This window comes from Macaca fascicularis, chromosome 17, assembly GCF_037993035.2.
Source record: "Macaca fascicularis isolate 582-1 chromosome 17, T2T-MFA8v1.1".
NCBI lineage: Eukaryota > Metazoa > Chordata > Mammalia > Primates > Cercopithecidae > Macaca > Macaca fascicularis.
In genome coordinates this window covers 45,711,227-45,732,068 of record NC_088391.1, presented here as the reverse complement: position 1 = coordinate 45,732,068, position 20,842 = coordinate 45,711,227, and positions in this window count along the sequence as shown.

The window sequence follows — 20,842 nt, the reverse complement described above, 5'->3', positions numbered from 1 at the left end:
ATTTCATCTGAGGATATTTCCTTTTTCACCATAGCCCTCTATTGGCTTCCAAATATCACTTTGCCAATTCCACAAGAACTGTCTTAGGGAAAGGATTCTTGAAGGGAAAGCTGTAACTCTGTGAGATGATTTCACAGAACACAAAGAAGTTTCTCAGAAAGCTTCTTTCTCTTTGTTATCGGAGGATATTTCCTTTGGCCCTATAGTCTTCAAAGGGATCCGAAATATCTGTTCTCAGATTCCACAGAAATAAGGCTAGCAAAGAGATCCACGAAATACAGATGTAACTCTGTGAGATGAATTAACAGAACACTAAGCAGTTTCTCAGAAAGCTTCTTTCCAGATTTCATCTGAGGATATTTCTTTTTCACCATAGCCCTCTATGGGCTTCCAAATATCACTTTGCCAATTCCACAAGAACTGTCTTAGCGAAGAGCTTCTTGAAGGGAGAGCTCTAACTCTGAGAGATGATTTCACAGAACACAAAGAAGTTTCTCAGAAAGCTTCTTTCTCTTTTTTATCCAAGGATATTTCCTTTGGCCCTATAGTCTTCAAAGGGATCCGAAATATCTGTTCTCAGATTCCACAGAAATAAGGCTAGCAAAGAGATCCACGAAATACAGATGTAACTCTGTGAGTGGAAGTCACACAACACAGAGCAATTTCTCAGAAAGCTTCTTTCCATATTTCATCTGAGGATATTTCCTTTCTCACCATAGCCCTCTATGGGCTTCCAAATATCCCTTTGCTAATTCCACAAGAACTGTCGTATCGAAAGGCTTCTTGAGGGGAAAGCTGTAACTCTGTGAGATGATTTCACAGAACACAAAGAAGTTTCTCAGAAAGCTTCTTTCTCTTTGTTATCGGAGGATATTTCCTTTGGCCCTATAGTCTTCAAAGGGATCCGAAATATCTGTTCTCAGATTCCACTGAAATAAGGCTAGCAAAGAGATCCACGAAATACAGATGTAACTCTGTGAGTGGAAGTCACACATCACAGAGCAGTTTCTCAGAAAGCTTCTTTCCAAATTTCATCTGAGGATATTACCTTTTTCACCATAGCCCTCTAAGGGTTTCCAAATATCCCTTTGCCAATTCCACAAGAACTATCTTAACGAAAGGCTTCTTGAGTGGAAAGCTGTAACTCTGTGAGATGATTTCACAGAACACAAAGAAGTTTCTCAGAAAGCTTCTTTCTCTTTGTTATCGGAGGATATTTCCTTTGGCCCTATAGTCTTCAAAGGGATCCGAAATATCTGTTCTCAGATTCCACAGAAATAAGGCTAGCAAAGAGATCCACGAAATACAGATGTAACTCTGTGAGATGAATTAACAGAACACTAAGCAGTTTCTCAGAAAGCTTCTTTCCAGATTTCATCTGAGGATATTTCCTTTTTCACCATAGTCCTGTATGGGCTCCCAAATATCACTTTGCCAATTCCACAAGAACTGTCTTAGCGAAAGGCTTCTTGAGGGGAAAGCTCTAACTCTGTGAGATGATTTCACAGAACACAAAGAAGTTTCTCAGAAAGCTTCTTTCTCTTTGTTATCGGAGGATATTTCCTTTGGCCCTATAGTCTTCAAAGGGATCCAAAATATCTGTTCTCAGATTCCACAGAAATAAGGCTAGCAAAGGGATCCACGAAATACAGTTGTAACTCTGTGAGTGGAAGTCACACATCACAGAGAAGTTTCTCAGAAAGCTTCTTTCCAGATTTCATCTGAGGATATTTCCTTTTTCACCATCGCCCTCTATGGGCTTCCAAATATCACTTTGCCAATTCCACAAGAACTGTCTTAGCGAAAGGCTTCTTGAGGAGAAAGCTGTAACTCTGCGAGATGATTTCACAGAACACAAAGAAGTTTCTCAGAAAGCTTCTTTCTCTTTGTTATCGGAAGATATTTCCTTTGGCCCTATAGTCTTCAAAGGGATCCGAAATATCTGTTCTCAGATTCCACAGAAATAAGGCTAGCAAAGAGATCCACGAAATACAGATGTAACTCTGTGAGATGAATTTACAGAACACTAAGCAGTTTCTCAGAAAGCTTCTTTCCAGATTTCATCTGAGGATATTTCCTTTTTCACCATAGGCCTGTATGGGCTCCCAAATATCCCTTTGCCAATTCCACAAGAACTGTCTTAGCGAAAGGCTTCTTGAGGGGAAAGCTGTAACTCTGTGAGATGATTTCACAGAACACAAAGAAGTTTCTCAGAAAGCTTCTTTCTCTGTGTTATCGGAGGATATTTCCTTTGGCCCTATAGTCTTCAAAGGGATCCAAAATATCAGTTCTCAGATTCCACAGAAATAAGGCTAGCAAAGAGATCCACGAAATACAGATGTAACTCTGTGAGTGGAAGTCACACATCACAGAGCAGTTTCTCAGAAAGCTTCTTTCCAGATTTCATCTGAGGATATTTCCTTTTTCACCATAGCCCTCTATTGGCTTCCAAATATCACTTTGCCAATTCCACAAGAACTGTCTTAGGGAAAGGATTCTTGAAGGGAAAGCTGTAACTCTGTGAGATGATTTCACAGAACACAAAGAAGTTTCTCAGAAAGCTTCTTTCTCTTTGTTATCGGAGGATATTTCCTTTGGCCCTATAGTCTTCAAAGGGATCCGAAATATCTGTTCTCAGATTCCACAGAAATAAGTCTAGCAAAGAGATCCACGAAATACAGATGTAACTCTGTGAGATGAATTAACAGAACACTAAGCAGTTTCTCAGAAAGCTTCTTTCCAGATTTCATCTGAGGATATTTCTTTTTCACCATAGCCCTCTATGGGCTTCCAAATATCACTTTGCCAATTCCACAAGAACTGTCTTAGCGAAAAGCTTCTTGAAGGGAAAGCTCTAACTCTGAGAGATGATTTCACAGAACACAAAGAAGTTTCTCAGAAAGCTTCTTTCTCTTTTTTATCCAAGGATATTTCCTTTGGCCCTATAGTCTTCAAAGGGATCCGAAATATCTGTTCTCAGATTCCACAGAAATAAGGCTAGCAAAGAGATCCACGAAATACAGATGTAACTCTGTGAGTGGAAGTCACACATCACAGAGCAATTTCTCAGAAAGCTTCTTTCCATATTTCATCTAAGGATATTTCCTTTCTCACCATAGCCCTCTAGGGGCTTCCAAATATCCCTTTGCCAATTCCACAAGAACTGTCGTAGCGAAAGGCTTCTTGAGGGGAAAGCTGTAACTCTGTGAGATGATTTCACAGAACACAAAGAAGTTTCTCAAAAAGCTTCTTTCTCTTTGTTATCGGAGGATATTTCCTTTGGCCCTATAGTCTTCAAAGGGATCCGAAATATCTGTTCTCAGATTCCACTGAAATAAGGCTAGCAAAGAGATCCACGAAATACAGATGTAACTCTGTGAGATGAATTAACAGAACACTAAGCAGTTTCTCAGAAAGCTTCTTTCCAGATTTCATCTGAGGATATTTCCTTTTTCACCATAGTCCTGTATGGGCTCCCAAATATCACTTTGCCAATTCCACAAGAACTGTCTTAGCGAAAGGCTTCTTGAGGGGAAAGCTCTAACTCTGTGAGATGATTTCACAGAACACAAAGAAGTTTCTCAGAAAGCTTCTTTCTCTTTGTTATCGGAGGATATTTCCTTTGGCCCTATAGTCTTCAAAGGGATCCAAAATATCTGTTCTCAGATTCCACAAAAATAAGGCTAGCAAAGGGATCCACGAAATACAGTTGTAACTCTGTGAGTGGAAGTCACACATCACAGAGAAGTTTCTCAGAAAGCTTCTTTCCAGATTTCATCTGAGGATATTTCCTTTTTCACCATCGCCCTCTATGGGCTTCCAAATATCACTTTGCCAATTCCACAAGAACTGTCTTAGCGAAAGGCTTCTTGAGGGGAAAGCTGTAACTCTGCGAGATGATTTCACAGAACACAAAGAAGTTTCTCAGAAAGCTTCTTTCTCTTTGTTATCGGAAGATATTTCCTTTGGCCCTATAGTCTTCTAAGGGATCCGAAATATCTGTTCTCAGATTCCACAGAAATAAGGCTAGCAAAGAGATCCAGGAAATACAGATGTAACTCTGTGAGATGAATTAACAGAACACTAAGCAGTTTCTCAGAAAGCTTCTTTCCAGATTTCATCTGAGGATATTTCCTTTTTCACCATAGTCCTGTATGGGCTTCCAAATATCCCCTTGCCAATTCCACAAGAACTGTCTTAGCGAAAGGCTTCTTGAGGGGAAAGTTGTAACTCTGTGAGATGATTTCACAGAACACAAAGAAGTTTCTCAGAAAGCTTCTTTCTCTTTGTTATCGGAGGATATTTCCTTTGGCCCTATAGTCTTCAAAGGGATCCGAAATATCTGTTCTCAGATTCCACTGAAATAAGGCTAGCAAAGAGATCCACGAAATACAGATGTAACTCTGTGAGTGGAAGTCACACATAACAGAGCAGTTTCTCAGAAAGCTTCTTTCCAGATTTCATCTGAGGATATTTCCTTTTTCACCATAGTCCTGTAGGGGCTCCCAAATATCACTTTGCCAATTCCACAAGAACTGTCTTAGCGAAAGGCTTCTTGAGGGGAAAGCTGTAACTCTGTGAGATGATTTCACAGAACACAAAGAAGTTTCTCAGAAAGCTTCTTTCTTTTTGTTATCGGAGGATATTTCCTTTGGCCCTATAGTCTTCAAAGGGATCCAAAATATCAGTTCTCAGATTCCACAGAAATAAGGCTAGCAAAGAGATCCACGAAATACAGATGTAACTCTGTGAGTGGAAGTCACACATCACAGAGCAGTTTCTCAGAAAGCTTCCTTCCAGATTTCATCTGAGGATATTTCCTTTTTCACCATAGCCCTCTATTGGCTTCCAAATATCACTTTGCCAATTCCACAAGAACTGTCTTAGGGAAAGGCTTCTTGAAGGGAAAGCTGTAACTCTGTGAGATGATTTCACAGAACACAAAGAAGTTTCTCAGAAAGCTTCTTTCTCTTTGTTATCGGAGGATATTTCCTTTGGCCCTATAGTCTTCAAAGGGATCCGAAATATCTGTTCTCAGATTCCACAGAAATAAGGCTAGCAAAGAGATCCACGAAATACAGATGTAACTCTGTGAGTGGAAGTGACACATCACAGAGCAGTTTCTCAGAAAGCTTCTTTCCAGATTTCATCTGAGGATATTTCCTTTTTCACCATAGCCCTCTATGGGTTTCCAAATATGCCTTTGACAATTCCACAAGAACTGTCTTAGCGAAAGGCTTCTTGAGGGGGAAAGCTGTAACTCTGCGAGATGATTTCACAGAACACAAAGAAGTTTCTCAGAAAGCTTCTTTCTCTTTGTTATCGGAGGATATTTCCTTTGGCCCTATAGTCTTCAAAGGGATCCGAAATATCTGTTCTCAGATTCCACTGAAATAAGGCTAGCAAAGAGATCCACGAAATACCGATGTAACTCTGTGAGTGGAAGTCACACATCACAGAGCAGTTTCTCAGAAAGCTTCTTTCCAGATTTCATCTGAGGATATTTCCTTTTTCACCATAGTCCTGTATGGGCTCCCAAATATCCCTTTGCCAATTCCACAAGAACTGTCTTAGCGAAAGGCTTCTTGAGTGGAAAGCTGTAACTCTGTGAGATGATTTCACAGAACACAAAGAAGTTCCTCAGAAAGCTTCTTTCTCTTTGTTATCGGAGGATATTTCCTTTGGCCCTATAGTCTTCAAAGGGATCCGAAATATCTGTTCTCAGATTCCACAGAAATAAGGCTAGCAAAGAGATCCACGAAATACAGATGTAACTCTGTGAGATGAATTAACAGAACACTAAGCAGTTTCTCAGAAAGCTTCTTTCCAGATTTCATCTGAGGATATTTCCTTTTTCACCATAGCCCTCTATGGGCTTCCAAATATCACTTTGCCAATTCCACAAGAACTGTCTTAGCGAAAGGCTTCTTGAAGGGAAAGCTGTAACTCTGTGAGATGATTTCAGAGAACACAAAGAAGTTTCTCAGAAAGCTTCTTTCTCTTTGTTATCGGAGGATATTTCCTTTGGCCCTATAGTCTTCAAAGGGATCCGAAATATCTGTTCTCAGATTCCACAGAAATAAGGCTAGCAAAGAGATCCACGAAATACAGATGTAACTCTGTGAGTGGAAGTCACACATCACAGAGCAATTTCTCAGAAAGCTTCTTTCCAGATTTCATCTGAGGATATTTCCTTTTTCACCATAGCCCTCTAAGGGCTTCCAAATATCACTTTGCCAATTCCACAAGAACTGTCTTAGGGAAAGGCTTCTTGAAGGGAAAGCTGTAACTCTGTGAGATGATTTCACAGAACACAAAGAAGTTTCTCAGAAAGCTTCTTTCTCTTTGTTATCGGAGGATATTTCCTTTGGCCCTATAGTCTTCAAAGGGATCCAAAATATCTGTTCTCAGATTCCACAGAAATAAGGCTAGCAAAGAGATCCACGAAATACAGATGTAACTCTGTGAGATGAATTAACAGAACACTAAGCAGTTTCTCAGAAAGCTTCTTTCCAGATTTCATCTGAGGATATTTCCTTTTTCACCATAGCCCTCTATGGGCTTCCAAATATCACTTTGCCAATTCCACAAGAACTGTCTTAGCGAAAGGCTTCTTGAAGGGAAAGCTGTAACTCTGTGAGATGATTTCAGAGAACACAAAGAAGTTTCTCAGAAAGCTTCTTTCTCTTTGTTATCGGAGGATATTTCCTTTGGCCCTATAGTCTTCAAAGGGATCCGAAATATCTGTTCTCAGATTCCACTGAAATAAGGCTAGCAAAGAGATCCACGAAATACAGATGTAACTCTGTGAGTGGAAGTCACACATCACAGAGCAATTTCTCAGAAAGCTTCTTTCCAGATTTCATCTGAGGATATTTCCTTTTTCACCATAGCCCTCTAAGGGCTTCCAAATATCACTTTGCCAATTCCACAAGAACTGTCTTAGGGAAAGGCTTCTTGGAGGGAAAGCTGTAACTCTGTGAGATGATTTCACAGAACACAAAGAAGTTTCTCAGAAAGCTTCTTTCTCTGTGTTATCGGAGGATATTTCCTTTGGCCCTATAGTCTTCAAAGGGATCCGAAATATCTGTTCTCAGATTCCACAGAAATAAGTCTAGCAAAGAGATCCACGAAATACAGATGTAACTCTGTGAGATGAATTAACAGAACACTAAGCAGTTTCTCAGAAAGCTTCTTTCCAGATTTCATCTGAGGATATTTCTTTTTCACCATAGCCCTCTATGGGCTTCCAAATATCACTTTGCCAATTCCACAAGAACTGTCTTAGCGAAAAGCTTCTTGAAGGGAAAGCTCTAACTCTGAGAGATGATTTCACAGAACACAAAGAAGTTTCTCAGAAAGCTTCTTTCTCTTTTTTATCCAAGGATATTTCCTTTGGCCCTATAGTCTTCAAAGGGATCCGAAATATCTGTTCTCAGATTCCACAGAAATAAGGCTAGCAAAGAGATCCACGAAATACAGATGTAACTCTGTGAGTGGAAGTCACACATCACAGAGCAATTTCTCAGAAAGCTTCTTTCCATATTTCATCTAAGGATATTTCCTTTCTCACCATAGCCCTCTAGGGGCTTCCAAATATCCCTTTGCCAATTCCACAAGAACTGTCGTAGCGAAAGGCTTCTTGAGGGGAAAGCTGTAACTCTGTGAGATGATTTCACAGAACACAAAGAAGTTTCTCAAAAAGCTTCTTTCTCTTTGTTATCGGAGGATATTTCCTTTGGCCCTATAGTCTTCAAAGGGATCCGAAATATCTGTTCTCAGATTCCACTGAAATAAGGCTAGCAAAGAGATCCACGAAATACAGATGTAACTCTGTGAGATGAATTAACAGAACACTAAGCAGTTTCTCAGAAAGCTTCTTTCCAGATTTCATCTGAGGATATTTCCTTTTTCACCATAGTCCTGTATGGGCTCCCAAATATCACTTTGCCAATTCCACAAGAACTGTCTTAGCGAAAGGCTTCTTGAGGGGAAAGCTCTAACTCTGTGAGATGATTTCACAGAACACAAAGAAGTTTCTCAGAAAGCTTCTTTCTCTTTGTTATCGGAGGATATTTCCTTTGGCCCTATAGTCTTCAAAGGGATCCAAAATATCTGTTCTCAGATTCCACAAAAATAAGGCTAGCAAAGGGATCCACGAAATACAGTTGTAACTCTGTGAGTGGAAGTCACACATCACAGAGAAGTTTCTCAGAAAGCTTCTTTCCAGATTTCATCTGAGGATATTTCCTTTTTCACCATCGCCCTCTATGGGCTTCCAAATATCACTTTGCCAATTCCACAAGAACTGTCTTAGCGAAAGGCTTCTTGAGGGGAAAGCTGTAACTCTGCGAGATGATTTCACAGAACACAAAGAAGTTTCTCAGAAAGCTTCTTTCTCTTTGTTATCGGAAGATATTTCCTTTGGCCCTATAGTCTTCTAAGGGATCCGAAATATCTGTTCTCAGATTCCACAGAAATAAGGCTAGCAAAGAGATCCACGAAATACAGATGTAACTCTGTGAGATGAATTAACAGAACACTAAGCAGTTTCTCAGAAAGCTTCTTTCCAGATTTCATCTGAGGATATTTCCTTTTTCACCATAGTCCTGTATGGGCTTCCAAATATCCCCTTGCCAATTCCACAAGAACTGTCTTAGCGAAAGGCTTCTTGAGGGGAAAGTTGTAACTCTGTGAGATGATTTCACAGAACACAAAGAAGTTTCTCAGAAAGCTTCTTTCTCTTTGTTATCGGAGGATATTTCCTTTGGCCCTATAGTCTTCAAAGGGATCCGAAATATCTGTTCTCAGATTCCACTGAAATAAGGCTAGCAAAGAGATCCACGAAATACAGATGTAACTCTGTGAGTGGAAGTCACACATAACAGAGCAGTTTCTCAGAAAGCTTCTTTCCAGATTTCATCTGAGGATATTTCCTTTTTCACCATAGTCCTGTAGGGGCTCCCAAATATCACTTTGCCAATTCCACAAGAACTGTCTTAGCGAAAGGCTTCTTGAGGGGAAAGCTGTAACTCTGTGAGATGATTTCACAGAACACAAAGAAGTTTCTCAGAAAGCTTCTTTCTTTTTGTTATCGGAGGATATTTCCTTTGGCCCTATAGTCTTCAAAGGGATCCAAAATATCAGTTCTCAGATTCCACAGAAATAAGGCTAGCAAAGAGATCCACGAAATACAGATGTAACTCTGTGAGTGGAAGTCACACATCACAGAGCAGTTTCTCAGAAAGCTTCCTTCCAGATTTCATCTGAGGATATTTCCTTTTTCACCATAGCCCTCTATTGGCTTCCAAATATCACTTTGCCAATTCCACAAGAACTGTCTTAGGGAAAGGCTTCTTGAAGGGAAAGCTGTAACTCTGTGAGATGATTTCACAGAACACAAAGAAGTTTCTCAGAAAGCTTCTTTCTCTTTGTTATCGGAGGATATTTCCTTTGGCCCTATAGTCTTCAAAGGGATCCGAAATATCTGTTCTCAGATTCCACAGAAATAAGGCTAGCAAAGAGATCCACGAAATACAGATGTAACTCTGTGAGTGGAAGTGACACATCACAGAGCAGTTTCTCAGAAAGCTTCTTTCCAGATTTCATCTGAGGATATTTCCTTTTTCACCATAGCCCTCTATGGGTTTCCAAATATGCCTTTGACAATTCCACAAGAACTGTCTTAGCGAAAGGCTTCTTGAGGGGGAAAGCTGTAACTCTGCGAGATGATTTCACAGAACACAAAGAAGTTTCTCAGAAAGCTTCTTTCTCTTTGTTATCGGAGGATATTTCCTTTGGCCCTATAGTCTTCAAAGGGATCCGAAATATCTGTTCTCAGATTCCACTGAAATAAGGCTAGCAAAGAGATCCACGAAATACCGATGTAACTCTGTGAGTGGAAGTCACACATCACAGAGCAGTTTCTCAGAAAGCTTCTTTCCAGATTTCATCTGAGGATATTTCCTTTTTCACCATAGTCCTGTATGGGCTCCCAAATATCCCTTTGCCAATTCCACAAGAACTGTCTTAGCGAAAGGCTTCTTGAGTGGAAAGCTGTAACTCTGTGAGATGATTTCACAGAACACAAAGAAGTTCCTCAGAAAGCTTCTTTCTCTTTGTTATCGGAGGATATTTCCTTTGGCCCTATAGTCTTCAAAGGGATCCGAAATATCTGTTCTCAGATTCCACAGAAATAAGGCTAGCAAAGAGATCCACGAAATACAGATGTAACTCTGTGAGATGAATTAACAGAACACTAAGCAGTTTCTCAGAAAGCTTCTTTCCAGATTTCATCTGAGGATATTTCCTTTTTCACCATAGCCCTCTATGGGCTTCCAAATATCACTTTGCCAATTCCACAAGAACTGTCTTAGCGAAAGGCTTCTTGAAGGGAAAGCTGTAACTCTGTGAGATGATTTCAGAGAACACAAAGAAGTTTCTCAGAAAGCTTCTTTCTCTTTGTTATCGGAGGATATTTCCTTTGGCCCTATAGTCTTCAAAGGGATCCGAAATATCTGTTCTCAGATTCCACAGAAATAAGGCTAGCAAAGAGATCCACGAAATACAGATGTAACTCTGTGAGTGGAAGTCACACATCACAGAGCAATTTCTCAGAAAGCTTCTTTCCAGATTTCATCTGAGGATATTTCCTTTTTCACCATAGCCCTCTAAGGGCTTCCAAATATCACTTTGCCAATTCCACAAGAACTGTCTTAGGGAAAGGCTTCTTGAAGGGAAAGCTGTAACTCTGTGAGATGATTTCACAGAACACAAAGAAGTTTCTCAGAAAGCTTCTTTCTCTTTGTTATCGGAGGATATTTCCTTTGGCCCTATAGTCTTCAAAGGGATCCAAAATATCTGTTCTCAGATTCCACAGAAATAAGGCTAGCAAAGAGATCCACGAAATACAGATGTAACTCTGTGAGATGAATTAACAGAACACTAAGCAGTTTCTCAGAAAGCTTCTTTCCAGATTTCATCTGAGGATATTTCCTTTTTCACCATAGCCCTCTATGGGCTTCCAAATATCACTTTGCCAATTCCACAAGAACTGTCTTAGCGAAAGGCTTCTTGAAGGGAAAGCTGTAACTCTGTGAGATGATTTCAGAGAACACAAAGAAGTTTCTCAGAAAGCTTCTTTCTCTTTGTTATCGGAGGATATTTCCTTTGGCCCTATAGTCTTCAAAGGGATCCGAAATATCTGTTCTCAGATTCCACTGAAATAAGGCTAGCAAAGAGATCCACGAAATACAGATGTAACTCTGTGAGTGGAAGTCACACATCACAGAGCAATTTCTCAGAAAGCTTCTTTCCAGATTTCATCTGAGGATATTTCCTTTTTCACCATAGCCCTCTAAGGGCTTCCAAATATCACTTTGCCAATTCCACAAGAACTGTCTTAGGGAAAGGCTTCTTGAAGGGAAAGCTGTAACTCTGTGAGATGATTTCACAGAACACAAAGAAGTTTCTCAGAAAGCTTCTTTCTCTGTGTTATCGGAGGATATTTCCTTTGGCCCTATAGTCTTCAAAGGGATCCAAAATATCAGTTCTCAGATTCCACAGAAATAAGGCTAGCAAAGAGATCCACGAAATACAGATGTAACTCTGTGAGTGGAAGTCACACATCACAGAGCAGTTTCTCAGAAAGCTTCTTTCCAGATTTCATCTGAGGATATTTCCTTTTTCACCATAGCCCTCTATTGGCTTCCAAATATCACTTTGCCAATTCCACAAGAACTGTCTTAGGGAAAGGATTCTTGAAGGGAAAGCTGTAACTCTGTGAGATGATTTCACAGAACACAAAGAAGTTTCTCAGAAAGCTTCTTTCTCTTTGTTATCGGAGGATATTTCCTTTGGCCCTATAGTCTTCAAAGGGATCCGAAATATCTGTTCTAAGATTCCACAGAAATAAGGCTAGCAAAGAGATCCACGAAATACAGATGTAACTCTGTGAGATGAATTAACAGAACACTAAGCAGTTTCTCAGAAAGCTTCTTTCCAGATTTCATCTGAGCATATTTCTTTTTCACCATAGCCCTCTATGGGCTTCCAAATATCACCTTGCCAATTCCACAAGAACTGTCTTAGCGAAGAGCTTCTTGAAGGGAGAGCTCTAACTCTGAGAGATGATTTCACAGAACACAAAGAAGTTTCTCAGAAAGCTTCTTTCTCTTTTTTATCCAAGGATATTTCCTTTGGCCCTATAGTCTTCAAAGGGATCCGAAATATCTGTTCTCAGATTCCACAGAAATAAGGCTAGCAAAGAGATCCACGAAATACAGATGTAACTCTGTGAGTGGAAGTCACACAACACAGAGCAATTTCTCAGAAAGCTTCTTTCCACATTTCATCTGAGGATATTTCCTTTCTCACCATAGCCCTCTATGGGCTTCCAAATATCCCTTTGCCAATTCCACAAGAACTGTCGTATCGAAAGGCTTCTTGAGGGGAAAGCTGTAACTCTGTGAGATGATTTCACAGAACACAAAGAAGTTTCTCAGAAAGCTTCTTTCTCTTTGTTATCGGAGGATATTTCCTTTGGCCCTATAGTCTTCAAAGGGATCCGAAATATCTGTTCTCAGATTCCACTGAAATAAGGCTAGCAAAGAGATCCACGAAATACAGATGTAACTCTGTGAGTGGAAGTCACACATCACAGAGCAGTTTCTCAGAAAGCTTCTTTCCAAATTTCATCTGAGGATATTACCTTTTTCACCATAGCCCTCTAAGGGTTTCCAAATATCCCTTTGCCAATTCCACAAGAACTATCTTAGCGAAAGGCTTCTTGAGTGGAAAGCTGTAACTCTGTGAGATGATTTCACAGAACACAAAGAAGTTTCTCAGAAAGCTTCTTTCTCTTTGTTATCGGAGGATATTTCCTTTGGCCCTATAGTCTTCAAAGGGATCCGAAATATCTGTTCTCAGATTCCACAGAAATAAGGCTAGCAAAGAGATCCACGAAATACAGATGTAACTCTGTGAGATGAATTAACAGAACACTAAGCAGTTTCTCAGAAAGCTTCTTTCCAGATTTCATCTGAGGATATTTCCTTTTTCACCATAGTCCTGTATGGGCTCCCAAATATCACTTTGCCAATTCCACAAGAACTGTCTTAGCGAAAGGCTTCTTGAGGGGAAAGCTCTAACTCTGTGAGATGATTTCACAGAACACAAAGAAGTTTCTCAGAAAGCTTCTTTCTCTTTGTTATCGGAGGATATTTCCTTTGGCCCTATAGTCTTCAAAGGGATCCAAAATATCTGTTCTCAGATTCCACAGAAATAAGGCTAGCAAAGGGATCCACGAAATACAGTTGTAACTCTGTGAGTGGAAGTCACACATCACAGAGAAGTTTCTCAGAAAGCTTCTTTCCAGATTTCATCTGAGGATATTTCCTTTTTCACCATCGCCCTCTATGGGCTTCCAAATATCACTTTGCCAATTCCACAAGAACTGTCTTAGCGAAAGGCTTCTTGAGGGGAAAGCTGTAACTCTGCGAGATGATTTCACAGAACACAAAGAAGTTTCTCAGAAAGCTTCTTTCTCTTTGTTATCGGAAGATATTTCCTTTGGCCCTATAGTCTTCAAAGGGATCCGAAATATCTGTTCTCAGATTCCACAGAAATAAGGCTAGCAAAGAGATCCACGAAATACAGATGTAACTCTGTGAGATGAATTTACAGAACACTAAGCAGTTTCTCAGAAAGCTTCTTTCCAGATTTCATCTGAGGATATTTCCTTTTTCACCATAGGCCTGTATGGGCTCCCAAATATCCCTTTGCCAATTCCACAAGAACTGTCTTAGCGAAAGGCTTCTTGAGGGGAAAGCTGTAACTCTGTGAGATGATTTCACAGAACACAAAGAAGTTTCTCAGAAAGCTTCTTTCTCTGTGTTATCGGAGGATATTTCCTTTGGCCCTATAGTCTTCAAAGGGATCCAAAATATCAGTTCTCAGATTCCACAGAAATAAGGCTAGCAAAGAGATCCACGAAATACAGATGTAACTCTGTGAGTGGAAGTCACACATCACAGAGCAGTTTCTCAGAAAGCTTCTTTCCAGATTTCATCTGAGGATATTTCCTTTTTCACCATAGCCCTCTATTGGCTTCCAAATATCACTTTGCCAATTCCACAAGAACTGTCTTAGGGAAAGGATTCTTGAAGGGAAAGCTGTAACTCTGTGAGATGATTTCACAGAACACAAAGAAGTTTCTCAGAAAGCTTCTTTCTCTTTGTTATCGGAGGATATTTCCTTTGGCCCTATAGTCTTCAAAGGGATCCGAAATATCTGTTCTCAGATTCCACAGAAATAAGGCTAGCAAAGAGATCCACGAAATACAGATGTAACTCTGTGAGATGAATTAACAGAACACTAAGCAGTTTCTCAGAAAGCTTCTTTCCAGATTTCATCTGAGGATATTTCTTTTTCACCATAGCCCTCTATGGGCTTCCAAATATCACTTTGCCAATTCCACAAGAACTGTCTTAGCGAAAAGCTTCTTGAAGGGAAAGCTCTAACTCTGAGAGATGATTTCACAGAACACAAAGAAGTTTCTCAGAAAGCTTCTTTCTCTTTTTTATCCAAGGATATTTCCTTTGGCCCTATAGTCTTCAAAGGGATCCGAAATATCTGTTCTCAGATTCCACAGAAATAAGGCTAGCAAAGAGATCCACGAAATACAGATGTAACTCTGTGAGTGGAAGTCACACATCACAGAGCAATTTCTCAGAAAGCTTCTTTCCAGATTTCATCTGAGGATATTTCCTTTCTCACCATAGCCTACTATGGGCTTCCAAATATCCCTTTCCCAATTCCACAAGAACTGTCGTAGCGAAAGGCTTCTTGAGGGGAAAGCTGTAACTCTGTGAGATGATTTCACAGAACACAAAGAAGTTTCTCAAAAAGCTTCTTTCTCTTTGTTATCGGAGGATATTTCCTTTGGCCCTATAGTCTTCAAAGGGATCCGAAATATCTGTTCTCAGATTCCACTGAAATAAGGCTAGCAAAGAGATCCACGAAATACAGATGTAACTCTGTGAGTGGAAGTCACACATCACAGAGCAGTTTCTCAGAAAGCTTTTTTCCAAATTTCATCTGAGGATATTACCTTTTTCACCATAGCCCTCTAAGGGTTTCCAAATATCCCTTTGCCAATTCCACAAGAACTGTCTTAGCGAAAGGCTTCTTGAGTGGAAAGCTGTAACTCTGTGAGATGATTTCACAGAACACAAAGAAGTTTCTCAGAAAGCTTCTTTCTCTTTGTTATCGGAGGATATTTCCTTTGGCCCTATAGTCTTCAAAGGGATCCGAAATATCTGTTCTCAGATTCCACAGAAATAAGGCTAGCAAAGAGATCCACGAAATACAGATGTAACTCTGTGAGATGAATTAACAGAACACTAAGCAGTTTCTCAGAAAGCTTCTTTCCAGATTTCATCTGAGGATATTTCCTTTTTCACCATAGTCCTGTATGGGCTCCCAAATATCACTTTGCCAATTCCACAAGAACTGTCTTAGCGAAAGGCTTCTTGAGGGGAAAGCTCTAACTCTGTGAGATGATTTCACAGAACACAAAGAAGTTTCTCAGAAAGCTTCTTTCTCTTTGTTATCGGAGGATATTTCCTTTGGCCCTATAGTCTTCAAAGGGATCCAAAATATCTGTTCTCAGATTCCACAAAAATAAGGCTAGCAAAGGGATCCACGAAATACAGTTGTAACTCTGTGAGTGGAAGTCACACATCACAGAGAAGTTTCTCAGAAAGCTTCTTTCCAGATTTCATCTGAGGATATTTCCTTTTTCACCATCGCCCTCTATGGGCTTCCAAATATCACTTTGCCAATTCCACAAGAACTGTCTTAGCGAAAGGCTTCTTGAGGGGAAAGCTGTAACTCTGCGAGATGATTTCACAGAACACAAAGAAGTTTCTCAGAAAGCTTCTTTCTCTTTGTTATCGGAAGATATTTCCTTTGGCCCTATAGTCTTCTAAGGGATCCGAAATATCTGTTCTAAGATTCCACAGAAATAAGGCTAGCAAAGAGATCCACGAAATACAGATGTAACTCTGTGAGATGAATTAACAGAACACTAAGCAGTTTCTCAGAAAGCTTCTTTCCAGATTTCATCTGAGCATATTTCTTTTTCACCATAGCCCTCTATGGGCTTCCAAATATCACCTTGCCAATTCCACAAGAACTGTCTTAGCGAAGAGCTTCTTGAAGGGAGAGCTCTAACTCTGAGAGATGATTTCACAGAACACAAAGAAGTTTCTCAGAAAGCTTCTTTCTCTTTTTTATCCAAGGATATTTCCTTTGGCCCTATAGTCTTCAAAGGGATCCGAAATATCTGTTCTCAGATTCCACAGAAATAAGGCTAGCAAAGAGATCCACGAAATACAGATGTAACTCTGTGAGTGGAAGTCACACAACACAGAGCAATTTCTCAGAAAGCTTCTTTCCACATTTCATCTGAGGATATTTCCTTTCTCACCATAGCCCTCTATGGGCTTCCAAATATCCCTTTGCCAATTCCACAAGAACTGTCGTATCGAAAGGCTTCTTGAGGGGAAAGCTGTAACTCTGTGAGATGATTTCACAGAACACAAAGAAGTTTCTCAGAAAGCTTCTTTCTCTTTGTTATCGGAGGATATTTCCTTTGGCCCTATAGTCTTCAAAGGGATCCGAAATATCTGTTCTCAGATTCCACTGAAATAAGGCTAGCAAAGAGATCCACGAAATACAGATGTAACTCTGTGAGTGGAAGTCACACATCACAGAGCAGTTTCTCAGAAAGCTTCTTTCCAAATTTCATCTGAGGATATTACCTTTTTCACCATAGCCCTCTAAGGGTTTCCAAATATCCCTTTGCCAATTCCACAAGAACTATCTTAGCGAAAGGCTTCTTGAGTGGAAAGCTGTAACTCTGTGAGATGATTTCACAGAACACAAAGAAGTTTCTCAGAAAGCTTCTTTCTCTTTGTTATCGGAGGATATTTCCTTTGGCCCTATAGTCTTCAAAGGGATCCGAAATATCTGTTCTCAGATTCCACAGAAATAAGGCTAGCAAAGAGATCCACGAAATACAGATGTAACTCTGTGAGATGAATTAACAGAACACTAAGCAGTTTCTCAGAAAGCTTCTTTCCAGATTTCATCTGAGGATATTTCCTTTTTCACCATAGTCCTGTATGGGCTCCCAAATATCACTTTGCCAATTCCACAAGAACTGTCTTAGCGAAAGGCTTCTTGAGGGGAAAGCTCTAACTCTGTGAGATGATTTCACAGAACACAAAGAAGTTTCTCAGAAAGCTTCTTTCTCTTTGTTATCGGAGGATATTTCCTTTGGCCCTATAGTCTTCAAAGGGATCCAAAATATCTGTTCTCAGATTCCACAGAAATAAGGCTAGCAAAGGGATCCACGAAATACAGTTGTAACTCTGTGAGTGGAAGTCACACATCACAGAGAAGTTTCTCAGAAAGCTTCTTTCCAGATTTCATCTGAGGATATTTCCTTTTTCACCATCGCCCTCTATGGGCTTCCAAATATCACTTTGCCAATTCCACAAGAACTGTCTTAGCGAAAGGCTTCTTGAGGGGAAAGCTGTAACTCTGCGAGATGATTTCACAGAACACAAAGAAGTTTCTCAGAAAGCTTCTTTCTCTTTGTTATCGGAAGATATTTCCTTTGGCCCTATAGTCTTCAAAGGGATCCGAAATATCTGTTCTCAGATTCCACAGAAATAAGGCTAGCAAAGAGATCCACGAAATACAGATGTAACTCTGTGAGATGAATTTACAGAACACTAAGCAGTTTCTCAGAAAGCTTCTTTCCAGATTTCATCTGAGGATATTTCCTTTTTCACCATAGGCCTGTATGGGCTCCCAAATATCCCTTTGCCAATTCCACAAGAACTGTCTTAGCGAAAGGCTTCTTGAGGGGAAAACTGTAACTCTGTGAGATGATTTCACAGAACACAAAGAAGTTTCTCAGAAAGCTTCTTTCTCTGTGTTATCGGAGGATATTTCCTTTGGCCCTATAGTCTTCAAAGGGATCCAAAATATCAGTTCTCAGATTCCACAGAAATAAGGCTAGCAAAGAGATCCACGAAATACAGATGTAACTCTGTGAGTGGAAGTCACACATCACAGAGCAGTTTCTCAGAAAGCTTCTTTCCAGATTTCATCTGAGGATATTTCCTTTTTCACCATAGCCCTCTATTGGCTTCCAAATATCACTTTGCCAATTCCACAAGAACTGTCTTAGGGAAAGGATTCTTGAAGGGAAAGCTGTAACTCTGTGAGATGATTTCACAGAACACAAAGAAGTTTCTCAGAAAGCTTCTTTCTCTTTGTTATCGGAGGATATTTCCTTTGGCCCTATAGTCTTCAAAGGGATCCGAAATATCTGTTCTCAGATTCCACAGAAATAAGGCTAGCAAAGAGATCCACGAAATACAGATGTAACTCTGTGAGATGAATTAACAGAACACTAAGCAGTTTCTCAGAAAGCTTCTTTCCAGATTTCATCTGAGGATATTTCTTTTTCACCATAGCCCTCTATGGGCTTCCAAATATCACTTTGCCAATTCCACAAGAACTGTCTTAGCGAAAAGCTTCTTGAAGGGAAAGCTCTAACTCTGAGAGATGATTTCACAGAACACAAAGAAGTTTCTCAGAAAGCTTCTTTCTCTTTTTTATCCAAGGATATTTCCTTTGGCCCTATAGTCTTCAAAGGGATCCGAAATATCTGTTCTCAGATTCCACAGAAATAAGGCTAGCAAAGAGATCCACGAAATACAGATGTAACTCTGTGAGTGGAAGTCACACATCACAGAGCAATTTCTCAGAAAGCTTCTTTCCAGATTTCATCTGAGGATATTTCCTTTCTCACCATAGCCTACTATGGGCTTCCAAATATCCCTTTGCCAATTCCACAAGAACTGTCATAGCGAAAGGCTTCTTGAGGGGAAAGCTGTAACTCTGTGAGATGATTTCACAGAACACAAAGAAGTTTCTCAAAAAGCTTCTTTCTCTTTGTTATCGGAGGATATTTCCTTTGGCCCTATAGTCTTCAAAGGGATCCGAAATATCTGTTCTCAGATTCCACTGAAATAAGGCTAGCAAAGAGATCCACGAAATACAGATGTAACTCTGTGAGTGGAAGTCACACATCACAGAGCAGTTTCTCAGAAAGCTTTTTTCCAAATTTCATCTGAGGATATTACCTTTTTCACCATAGCCCTCTAAGGGTTTCCAAATATCCCTTTGCCAATTCCACAAGAACTGTCTTAGCGAAAGGCTTCTTGAGTGGAAAGCTGTAACTCTGTGAGATGATTTCACAGAACACAAAGAAGTTTCTCAGAAAGCTTCTTTCTCTTTGTTATCGGAGGATATTTCCTTTGGCCCTATAGTCTTCAAAGGGATCCGAAATATCTGTTCTCAGATTCCACAGAAATAAGGCTAGCAAAGAGATCCACGAAATACAGATGTAACTCTGTGAGATGAATTAACAGAACACTAAGCAGTTTCTCAGAAAGCTTCTTTCCAGATTTCATCTGAGGATATTTCCTTTTTCACCATAGTCCTGTATGGGCTCCCAAATATCACTTTGCCAATTCCACAAGAACTGTCTTAGCGAAAGGCTTCTTGAGGGGAAAGCTCTAACTCTGTGAGATGATTTCACAGAACACAAAGAAGTTTCTCAGAAAGCTTCTTTCTCTTTGTTATCGGAGGATATTTCCTTTGGCCCTATAGTCTTCAAAGGGATCCAAAATATCTGTTCTCAGATTCCACAAAAATAAGGCTAGCAAAGGGATCCACGAAATACAGTTGTAACTCTGTGAGTGGAAGTCACACATCACAGAGAAGTTTCTCAGAAAGCTTCTTTCCAGATTTCATCTGAGGATATTTCCTTTTTCACCATCGCCCTCTATGGGCTTCCAAATATCACTTTGCCAATTCCACAAGAACTGTCTTAGCGAAAGGCTTCTTGAGGGGAAAGCTGTAACTCTGCGAGATGATTTCACAGAACACAAAGAAGTTTCTCAGAAAGCTTCTTTCTCTTTGTTATCGGAAGATATTTCCTTTGGCCCTATAGTCTTCTAAGGGATCCGAAATATCTGTTCTAAGATTCCACAGAAATAAGGCTAGCAAAGAGATCCACGAAATACAGATGTAACTCTGTGAGATGAATTAACAGAACACTAAGCAGTTTCTCAGAAAGCTTCTTTCCAGATTTCATCTGAGCATATTTCTTTTTCACCATAGCCCTCTATGGGCTTCCAAATATCACCTTGCCAATTCCACAAGAACTGTCTTAGCGAAGAGCTTCTTGAAGGGAGAGCTCTAACTCTGAGAGATGATTTCACAGAACACAAAGAAGTTTCTCAGAAAGCTTCTTTCTCTTTTTTATCCAAGGATATTTCCTTTGGCCCTATAGTCTTCAAAGGGATCCGAAATATCTGTTCTCAGATTCCACAGAAATAAGGCTAGCAAAGAGATCCACGAAATACAGATGTAACTCTGTGAGTGGAAGTCACACAACACAGAGCAATTTCTCAGAAAGCTTCTTTCCACATTTCATCTGAGGATATTTCCTTTCTCACCATAGCCCTCTATGGGCTTCCAAATATCCCTTTGCCAATTCCACAAGAACTGTCGTAGCGAAAGGCTTCTTGAGGGGAAAGCTGTAACTCTGTGAGATGATTTCACAGAACACAAAGAAGTTTCTCAAAAAGCTTCTTTCTCTTTGTTATCGGAGGATATTTCCTTTGGCCCTATAGTCTTCAAAGGGATCCGAAATATCTGTTCTCAGATTCCACTGAAATAAGGCTAGCAAAGAGAT